The following is a 12131-nucleotide window of genomic DNA, read 5'->3' on the forward strand; positions in this document are numbered from 1 at the left end:
AAGAAAGGTGTGCAGGCCCGTGGAGGGGGGAGTGTGGATAGGAACTCGTTTGGGCCTTAGGCCCAAATATCCAAGGCACCAAAACGGAGGAAATTTTACTTCATATCCCTACACTTAGACTAATACCCCAATATTTTTTTAAAAATACCAATTTTACCCTTAATTGTTTTTAACCAATTTACCATTTCATTTTTAACCATCTAGTTGATACTTCCGAAAAATACACATTCCACCCTCGTACCGGAACTCTTGGAAAAAGACATCCGGTATATATTTTTTTCAAACCGGAAGACTTTGAAAAAGACATTCGGAACACAGCAAACAGTAAACCGGAAGACTTACGTAAAGAGTTCCGATTATTTTTGAAAAAAACGTTTCGGAACACTTATTGTATGTCTTCCGGTTAACAAAGTGACATAAACTGGAACTCTTCCTTGAAGACTTCCGGTATTATATTTTTGTATTCCAGAACTCTTCTTTGAAGACTTCCGGTTTGCATTTTTTGGGGACTTTTTTTAGACTTTTTTTTATTGTGCAGGAATGGAAAATCTTTCCCAAATATGTGTAGATACTTCTGATGCGTTTTTAACGACTCAAAGATTTGGTACACGAGAAGAGGTGATAAGATGGATTAAAGAGGTTGGAATCGATAATAAAGTAACAGTTATGATCACTCGTTCAGATACTGAAACAGGCAAGAGAGGGAGAGTAACAAATTAATATTTGATTGTGATAAGGGTGGGAAACACAAGGATACTGATAGTGGAACCCAAAGTGCGTCCAAGAAATGTGGATGCCCATTTAAAATCAGGTTGACTCCGGCGAAAGATGGGTCTGGTTGGAAGATTGATGTAAAATGTGGGGTCCATAATCATGGTTACCTGATAGATTAGAAGGTCATTCCTTTGTTGGTAGGTTGACCACAGATGAGAAGCAACATGCCGCTGATTTGACAAAGAGACATGTACCACCTAGACACATATTGCTTTCCTTGCAAGACCGAGATCCAGAGAATGTCACTCGGATTATGCAAATATACAAACATAAGAGTATGATAGAAAAATAGATAAGAGGTCCTAGAAGTGAGATACAACATTTGTTTAAGCTTATTGAGGATGCAGGCTATGTGTATTGGAGTAGAAAAAAGGATGACTCGAAAGTTGTGAGAGATATATTTTGTGCCCATCCTGATTCAGTTAAATTGTTGAATATTTTTTTCTATTGTGTTAGTTATGGATAACACCTACAAGACAAACAAATATAGACAACCTTTGTTTGAAATTGTTGGCATGCCATCAGTCGAGTTGACTTTTACCGTCGCATTTGCGTATATAAAGTCTGAGCAGACAAAGAATTTTTGTTGGATATTGGAGAAACTTAAAGAGTTGTTTCTGAAGAAAGATTTGTGTCCACAAGTGATTTTGACAGATAGAGATCTTGCTTTGATGAAAGCAATTGAAATTGTGTTTTCCATGTCGATTAATTTGCTATGTAGATTTCACATTAACAAAAACGTTGGTGCAAAATGCAAACAATATGTGGTGAATGACCTGCAAAAGACGATAGACACATTATGGATGAAAGTTGTTTGGGCTAGTGATGAGGTTGAGTATGGTCGACGGTTGCATCAACTTGAGCAAGCATGTGTTGATTATAATGGATTTATTAATTATGTGAAAGACACATGGTTGACTCCACATAGACAGAGATTTGTCGGAGCATGGATTAATCGAATGCTACATTTGGGTAACACGATGACCAATCGGTACGTGTTATAATTTTTTCTATGTATTTCCACAAATGGTTGATTCCACGTAGACATCTTCATTTCACCAAACAACATGTAAAATGAAGATGTCTCTATATGTCATCTTTCCACAAATGCAGATACCAGATTTGTGTCTATCTTGTTCAAACTAGTTCTCTGAAGTGAAGATAATCCAGACCTAGAAACCCAACTCTCCACTTGTTGTGGAAGAGCTAGTGGAATCCTCGATGTCAGCTTAAGTTTGTGTCCAACAACCTTTAACTCTTTCTTCAGATCTCTTTCCTAAAAACAATTAAAACACATATTATAATACACAATATAAAATATTCAAATATTATTCAATTTCAAATATACGTCGTTTATTTACCTCACCAAACCATAAATGGGAGCAACATGATACTCGTACTTTACCAAAAGAGACTTATCGTATGGTCCTCCTGGATAGCCAGTCGGCTCTGCTGCAGATGAAGATGCGCCCCGTCCTAAACTGTGGTCTGGAATCCTACCGTCTGTATCTCGTCTTCGAACCACTATAAAAAAATATTATAATAAAATAATTAAAAAAATAGTATAAATTAAAAAAAAGGCACCGGAACACTTCTTAAAAGAGTTCCGTTGTGAAAAAAAAACTAGGTTGAGTACCGAAACACTTCCCATATGACTTTTGGTTAAATGAATGCAAACTGGATGTCTTTAAGAAAGAGTTATGGTATATACTCTTTTAAACCGGAAGACTTTCTTATAGAGTTCTGGTTTAATGCCCCAAAACTACTGCGAACCAGAAGTCTTCAGAAAAGTGCTCCAATATGTATTTTATGAACCGGAAGGCTTACTCTTAATGTTTCGGTTTACAAGGCAAAAATTACTGATTCGAAAGTCTTCATACTCAAATGAAAAAAAATTCAATTTTGGAAAAATATATCTTATTTATACGAGAGTATTTTGGTCCAAAAAATTAATCGTAGGGGTATGGATACAATTGCAGGAGTAAAAAAAAAAAAAAAAAAAGGAGCAACAGGTCCAACTCCAAAACTCAGGTCATCCAAATCCTCAATCCCAAATGCGATGCAGAAAGGTTCGGGAAACCGGAATGCCATGCTGGAACAATCTTCAGAATCCTCATATTTCTTCATCATGCGCGAAATCAATGACGTACAATCATGAACACGACAGAGCAACAACGAACACAACGAACGCGACGAATACAACGAATTCGACATTCAAACCCGAAATCCACGTGGACCTCCAATCGTGGTTCAAAATCTACACGCGCGGAATCATAGTGGAATCATATTAGAATCAAGAACTCACCGAATCGGAGTCCCGAATAGGTAATGAGTCTTCTTCCTCAGTTTCGATCCCTCCTTCTTCTTCTCAAGCTTCTGCTATTGCTGTGACGTTGTTGTCTTTGAAATTTTGTGTATGATGGATTGAGTTCTCTTCCCTCTGTGAATTTCTCTCTGATAAATTCTGGAAAAAGAATGTGGATTGAGTTCTCTTCCCTCTGGAATTTTTCTGTTACGTTTTTGATGAATGGAAAAAACTGATTTGATGAGATACCCCCTTTGAATCGTGGACTGCAATTAATTTATAAGGTTCAATTTCTGTTTCGAAATGCTTTTGAAGTTCAATCGAAATTCAACCCAAATCTACTTGTTAGTTACAAATTATAAAAGTTGTTAGAAATTAGCTTGAAATTTAGATGAAATCCAGATTGGAATGTAATTTCTGTTAAAAATTGTATTGTGGATTCAATTTTGGTTAGACTTAAATCTGATTAAATGAATCCTATTTAACATGAAGCTCCTATTATGAATGCTCTGCTAGTGTTTTTGTTAGCTGTGAAACTGTCAGTTTGCTTTGCAGGGCATTTCGAGTGAGTTTAGAATTAATGACTGCATTTGGATTTCATTTGCAGGATATGGAATGTGATAGTTAAGGGTGGCTTTGTTAAAAGAAAATTTTGTTAGTTTGGAATCAGTTAGTTAGAGGTTGGTTGGTTTTTTTCAGTTAGGGGAATTGAATTGTAAGTCCACTCTAGAAAGTTCACAGGATGGAAATTAGCCTGTATTTCTTATTAAAACTGTATGCAATTTGAATAGTTTTTGAGTTAGCAAATCGGGAAGTGAATCATTGGTTTACTATGATAATTGTATAGGTAAAAGCATGATGCTTTGCTATGCATTATGCAGATGGATCCCGCTAAGCTTTCTGCTATTTATATATTGTTGTGCAGCGAAATATTTGGACATGTTGTGAAATGGCTTAGGTTGGATTATGTGAATGAATTTCTAAGTTTGAAGTAATGCACTATTATATATGATTGGTTTATGTTGATTTTGGATATGCATTGCTTTGAATTTTAGAACCGTTTGTGGCAATGATTTGGCATGTGTGCATATGCTTGTTAATGGATGCCTTAATATGCTTGGATGAATTGTTTGGATGTACGGTTACTAATTTACAATGCAGTGCTTGAATGGTTTTGTAGGATATGCAAAAGTGGAATGATGGAATCAAAGGCATGACTTGTTCTTGAAGAAAGTAGTGGAGATTTGGATCAGGGCTATTATAGGATGTTATGGATTTATTATTGTACTTGTTGTAAATTGGGATTGGATTGAAATTGAATGTAATAAATTTGGGAATTTGTTGTAATTTTGTATGTAGTTCATGGTTGTAATTGGAAAGAATGGAAAACTTGAATGTTAATGGTATGGTAATGATTGAAATAAAATGGTGTAATCTTGGATCAATTCGAAATTGTAATGAATACATAGGATGAATGTGTGGAGTATTAAATTGGAATTGAAATGATTTATGTACGGTTATGTAATTGAAATGAGCTATGGATATATTGAAGATCTAATTGGAATGAAATTGTTATTGATGGAAAAAATGTGAGTTGTATTTGGCTTAGGGGCAATGTATTTGTGTGGTTGGAAATTAGAATTCATTTGTACATGGTCGAAATTGGAATGTTTTGTAATGAATCAATGTTTATATAAAGATGAACATGGTCTAAAATGGTTTAAAATGAAATTGTGAATAAAATTTGAAGATGAAAAAGGTGGGAAAATGACGTGGGTTTAAAATGAAACATGACGTTTGAAATGGACATGGGAATGGATATGGACTAAAGATGTATGATTGATCTCATGGATTAGAACATGAACCATGGTGGAAAACAACAAAGTTTGAAGTGGTCATGGCTTATATGGAATTGTCTTTTGAACAAGAGCATAGGAATTGAGGGATGAAAATATGATAGGTTGACTTTGGTCAACTAGTTGACCAAAAAGTCAACACTTGACAAAAAGCCAACTGATGCAAAAGATGATGGAATGGCCTTCTCTAATTAAAATGCACGTTCACACGGGATCATGAACCAATTAAAACCAATGTCTTAAATGGATGAATGATAGTGAAACATAGTGATCATGTCATGGCTTGACCAAAATGAATCAATTAAACTTGGATCAATGAAATCAATGGATGAAGTGACTTAGATCAAATCAGACCAATGACAATATGCAATGGAATGCGAATGTAAACATGCCTTAAACCCATCAAAACAAGCCATGAACTAGGGTTTAATAGTCAAAGTTCAAAGTCAAGCAACAACCAAGACCTCAAACCAAGAAATAGCCAACAAAAATAATATTTCAATGCCATGAACCAACCTAAAGTTTCCAACCCTTCAAAATAAGTCACAAGATTCATGAACCTCCCTGATCAAAAACTAGGATTTAGTGTGAAATGGACACCAAGATACAACCTTCAAGACCTCAAGCTCCTAGCAACTAGGGTTTTAATGAAACTTAGATCAAAAAGTCAACCAAACAAGGAACTTGAATACAGACTATCCCTGATTAGGGTTTTAAGACCCCCATTAGGGTTTAGAAGTCAAGTCAATTACGCAGAAGGTCAAACACAAGACCCCATAGGAGCAAAGTCCATAACTAGGGTTTTAACCCATAAGGTGTGCAGTACCATAATCTTCAAGCAAGAACTTGTTTTTCATCAACCATAAACTTTGAACCTATGATGCTTGTTAGTAAGTGTTGGTCATGAATGAATGATGCACATGAATGAGTATAGTCATAGGTTAGATGAAAATTGAAAAGGAAAGGGCAAATTTTGGGGTATGACACCCAAAATAAAGAAAAGGAAGAAACCCCATTTGAAAACCGATTTTGTTAGCCAAGAAATCATGTTTGACTGCACTCATGGATCCCGACAAAAGAATGGATTTTGCAGGGTTACAAATTTGACATGAGCAAACTGCATATTTATCAAACAACTCAGCAATGGCATCCAACGAAGAGGAACATACCTTAGTAAAAAGCATTATGTCGTCAGCGTACAAAGTATGAGACGAAATATGCACATTCCTACTAGATTTGATGCACGTCAACCTATTATTTGATAGCAATTGATATAGGCCTCTGCTAATAACATCCTCTGCCAAGCAGAAAAGATGAGGAGACAAAAGATCTCCTTGTCTTATCCCTATTGCAGCCAAACTAACCTCTGAGGTCCCCATTAATTGAGACAAAAACTCTAGAATCAACCTAAACTAAGAGCATAATTTTTCATTGAACCCAAACTGCTTAAGGACTTTTATAAGAAAACTCCATTCCAAGGTATCAAAAGCCTTATCTATGTCCACCTTGAGCATAAAATTACCACCAATAGACTTTTTTTGAATCACGCTGGGATCCTTTAAAGTGAGACAGGTGCAGTCCTTTATGCTTTGACCATGAACAAACCCTTTTTTCTCTTTAGAAGTTAAGTGTGGAAGCACCTTAGCCAACCTATTAGCTAAAACATTAGAAATAATTTTAAATTTTAAATTTTCCAGAGAAATTGGCATGTATTAATCAATACTTTCCGCTTCTTTGACTTTAGGAATCAACACCACAATATTAGAATTATAGTGTGGAGCTAACCAACCATCCTTGAAAAACTATAGAGTTGCCTTCTTAACATCATCTTTTATAATGCTTTAATACGTCTGATAGAAAATGGGACCAATTCTGTTTGGGACAGCATCACTATCCCTTCTCCAGAAGAGAGCAGATAAGTTAATAAAGAATTGATTTGACCTGGCACCAAACTGGGAATAACTTCCTCTAGAAGGGCATTTTCCTGCAAAATAGTAAAATTGTTAAATAAATTCTCATACCATAACTCGCACTTGGAAAAACTTTGCGTATAAATGGTTCTCTTTCGATGCCTACAATACAATTCTCAGATCACTCATAGCCTCATACTGCCGTCCCTCTTTTTCATTCACAACAACGACACACCCCACAAAGAAACACTTGGTTGAACAAACTTCTTCTCAAACAAATCTTCTAGTTACTTCTTTAATTCCCTAACCCTAAAGCAGACACCCTATAAGGAGTCATCGACACCTGACTAGTACCAGGTACTAAGTCTATAGAAAAATCCACTTCGCGCTCTAGAGGCAAATCGTTGATGTCTTCAGGAAACACTTCAGGAAATTCACACACTCTAGAAAGATCACGAACTACTCTCTGTTCGCTAGCTTCCAACGAAGCTAACATTACAAACACTTGTGCCATATCCTTCACGGATTCTCTCACTTGCTTAGCTAATACAAACATCAACTCTTCACCTCTATCAAATTCAAATTCATGCTCTAGAGGCAAGTCGAAATATCTTCAGGAAAACATCAAGAATCACACACCACTGGCATAACACTAGTCGCCACATTACACTCAACTTTCTGAGAAACAACTTTAACAATACCCGATCGTTTTCCCTAAAGACTTCCCAACTTGACCGACAGACAGGAATCTCGAATCCATGGCATCTTCAGTGTTAGGAACAACACAACTTTAACATCGCCAGAGATTTTGCAATCAACGGTACATTGCACCAACTTATCAAAACAATTGGTAAGCACTTGGTTTAACTCCAACCAATTCATTCCAAGAATAATGTCAACTTGTTCCAATAGAATACAAATCGTACACATCCTCAGGGAACATGTCAGGATACTCAACATAACACTGGCTCATTTATGGCCAAAACATCGCCTTCCCCTTCACAAGGAAGTGACAACGAGGGCACCTGACCATATTCCCTCAAGGATCACACCATTTTTCTAACCAACACCATCCTCGATTTCGGTCTCTCTTCGGGTTCAGGAAAAGCACAACATTCTTAAAACATGTTAACTATCCAACACTGCACTCTTGCATGCAGCAACATGATGCCCAAGCTCGATACATTTGGAACATCCAAGAGAAGCAGACGTTTCTCCTCCACTTGTTTCATTCCTAACCTGCAAATGAAAAACAAAATAAGCATTGACAGCGTTCTCACACATATGTCGCATACTAGGGAACAAACATAATTAAACAACCTGGCCAAACGGACTGACCTGCTCTAATACCACTAACGTAACACCCTAAACCCCACACATAATTTATCGTGTAAATTAAATATAAGATAAAATCACGTAGGGTGTCACATATTCATAACACACATGACCTTATCCGTAACACGGGTTTCAACAGTAAATTTCAATACACACACTTGTAATAAGGATGTTTACACGACATCCAACTTATCTGAGTCATACCTGAGATGTTTACACGATATCAATCTCATCTGATCAATATTATATATTCACATAATAAGACATTCATAACTTGTCATCGTATGCTCACTTCCATTTTAAAGTATCATCGCATTAGAATTATCATCACATTTATGGAAGATAAAACAAGTAATAACATCTAGTCTCAACTTCAATTGTGATAACAAAATAAGAGAGTTGTGATCAATCAACTCAACATATTAAGAATTCTCAACAATAAAATTAGTCTTATGACTTCAACATAATCATACATAAGGAATAAAATAAGTGTTTAACCCAACCCGATGTTACGTGATCAGAGCAAGGTACCACTAGTAAAAGCGACAAAATAAAGAAGTAATCCAAGAGATACCTTCCACTTACTTCATCAATACTACTCTTGAGTATCTGCACGATGCCCATGTAAAGGCAACATTCAAACAAAAGGGGTGAGAATTCATTTCAATAATAACGATATATAATGAAGAATAAAGTACAACATCTACATAATCATGCACAATAATATATCACATTCTTACATCCAAATCATAATCAACATCATACACGACAACATCTCAATTATCATAAACATCATACAAAACCACTTCTCAATCATCATTAACATCATATGCAACAACATCTCATCCAACAACACATCAACAATAATTAATACAAATGCAACACTTAGGCAATGTACTCAACACCGACTCGACATGCATGTGGTACCAAATATGAACACTCAGGTTCATCTCACTCCATGATCCCCATCATAGGATCGAATCCCTCTTGGAACTGGAGCACACCAAAATCGCTACCAGCATCATAGGTAATGCTTCACTAATCCCCCATAATAGGAATTAGCTACTCGCACCCGATCCATCACAATGGGATTGAGGCTCACCAAAACTCGTTACCATCAACATAGATAACGCTTCACTAATCTCCCATAATAGGAATTAGCTACTCGCATACAATCCATCACCATAGAATCGAGGCTCACCAAAATTGGACCGAAGCTCGTACACCAAGATGCATGACTCTCAAATAACATGCATTAACACAACAAGGTTCACCTAAAGGATCCCCACACACATCTCATCATTTGTGCATCACATCATTCATCATACAACAACCAATTCATGTTACCACGTGAATAATATCAACAAACAGCAGCAACTCGCTAACACCTTAACATCATCGATATAACAACATAATTATCACACCATGATATTACAACAATGCAACGATTCATCAACCAAACATATAAACCAATATATTTATTAACATAGTATGAATGTGAATATTATTAAAACATCTCAACAATCACTACCATGTTATAAGTCTGAGCGTTAGCTTTCTAACGCTTCAAGCAACATCAAAATCGGACTTACGAAATAAAAGTCATGACCAAAATCGTCGGGGTCTGTCAACAATTCATTAACCGAACGTATGAACAAAAGTGTCACCAACACAGTATGTATAGGAATAATACTCAATCAATTCACTTATCACCATCATATTATATCTTTGAGAGTTAGCTTTCTAATGCTTCAAACCCCAATCCAAAATGATTCACGAGTTGAAAGTTATGATCAAAACCATGCACGAAGGCGTTACTAAAAAGTTGTTGTTTTTCTAAAATTTCCAGCATAATTTTCATCTTCTTCAACCCCACAAACATCCATGAAATAATAACTAAAATTATTTTATCCCTGAAACAAAGTTATAGCCCTCTATTTTAGATATCCAACTCTTCAAACGACACTCGATTTGGAGTTACGGATCAAACGTTATGGCCCAAACAATTTCGACCAATAAACACAAACAGAGGCTCTCGCGCTGAGCGTGGTCGTGACAAACATAATGCATAATTTTCTATGCTTTTCATCGTTTGAGGCCTTCTGGACCTCTAATTTCGATTTCGTGAAAAAGTCAAACACTCATAAAATTATCACTCATACAATACTCTAATTATCTTAAGTTAATTTATAGTTTTAACACAATTAAATCATTTAATCACAATTTTAAAATTATGCGTAAAATATTCGAAATTGCAACAATGGTGGATATATGTTCAATCATAAAAACAGAAAAATACACGCACATAAGGGACACGAAATTCATTATATAACAACCATCATAGCATCCAAATTCAAAATTATGAATCAAAACACCAAATCCTAAGGAGATTAAGGGTTCCTCCATTCTACCCTTCTACTATACCCATTACTATTGGAACAAGTTCCCACCCTTACCTGAATTCCTTACAAAAATTCTAAATTGAAACCTTCACTCTCTTTCCTTGATCACCATTTCTATTGCCTTTTTTCTCCTTTTTCTCAAATTTCACGTACTGTGAAAATCTCCCTAAACCTAGGTTCCTCTTAACTTTTTATTTTTAGGGTAAGCTTTTTCAAATCACCAACTTAGCCCAAACTTAATTATCTCATGTTCCTTCCTCCCACTAACTTTCTAAATTTCTCATATTTGACCCAATTATTCTATCTTCACTAATTAATATAATAAAAATAAACAAAATATTACTTTTAATTATCAAAACAATTATAAATTATTCTACTCACTACTATCATCCTTCTATACCCCTAACTGAAGGATACATACTTCGTCAACACTCAAACGTAAAATAAATCATCAAAATCCATAATTCAAACATTTAAAATATAATTAAATATCTAATAAAAAACGGTGTGTTACAACTCTCCCTCACTTAAAAAAAATTCGCCCTCGCAAATTACTTAAGAAAAATAGAGTCGGATACGACTCCCTCAGCTGCTTCTCACGCTCCCAAGTCATGCTCCCACCAGCTGGTCCACCCCAAACTACCTTCACTAAGGCAATCTATTTACAATGCATCTGCTTCACTTCCCGATCCTCTATCTGCATGGGTGATACATCAATAGTCAGATTATCTTCCACCTGCACATCATCCACCTGGATCACATGAAATGAATTCGAAATATATCTCCTTAACTGAGACACATGAAACACATCATGAAAATTAGTAAGCGGCGACGACAAAACAATCAGATAGGGGTTAATTTTTTTTTATTACGTCAGATTGAATAGTTATTTTTTAAGATTAAAATTGGTATTTTAAACTCCTACCACTATTATTTATTTTTATTTTATTTTTATTTTTCTATCATTATTAATTCATTTTTTATTTTTTATTTTTCTACCACCAACTTTCACTACTAATATTTTTTATTAATTACTTAATAAATAAAAATCAATTAAAATAATTAAACAAACAAAAAGCTAAAATCTACAAACCACCTCCGATACTAATATTTAATTGAGTTACTTTTTTCTACACACTGTGATTTTTATTGTTTTTATTTTTTGGTCAAATTAATTAAATATGATTTAATATTTATTATTATTATTATTATTATTATTATTATAATTATTATATATTATAAATTATAAATTTTTGGCTTTATAGTTATGGAGAGAAGATTGAAAAGGAAATCAACGTAAAATAAATATTTAAAATTATAGTTAAAGAAGGACTCTTTTATTTATATATACTATTAATATCCATTCTCAAGTATTGACACAACATTCTTCTTTCGGTGGTTCTTCATTCTCTTTACATATAATTATTAACGATTAATTAATTAATGAATAAGTGAATTAATAGAACCTAATAATATTATTTTTACTGGTATAGTCGGTCCAATGCACTACATAAGACTCATATGCACTACATAAGACTCATATGATCAC

At 34.8% G+C, this 12131-nt stretch overlaps 1 long non-coding RNA gene across 1 annotated transcript; it reads left to right on the plus strand.

Moving 5' to 3' along the window:
- The first annotated feature begins 2741 nt into the window (after positions 1 to 2741).
- LOC127097152 (uncharacterized) lies at positions 2742 to 4524 on the plus strand. Its single transcript, XR_007792931.1, has 2 exons — positions 2742 to 3099; positions 4241 to 4524. It is a non-coding gene; the product is annotated as an uncharacterized LOC127097152 (long non-coding RNA).
- The last annotated feature ends 7607 nt before the right edge of the window (positions 4525 to 12131 follow it).

Source organism: Lathyrus oleraceus, chromosome 6 (genome assembly GCF_024323335.1).
Source record: "Lathyrus oleraceus cultivar Zhongwan6 chromosome 6, CAAS_Psat_ZW6_1.0, whole genome shotgun sequence".
NCBI lineage: Eukaryota > Viridiplantae > Streptophyta > Magnoliopsida > Fabales > Fabaceae > Lathyrus > Lathyrus oleraceus.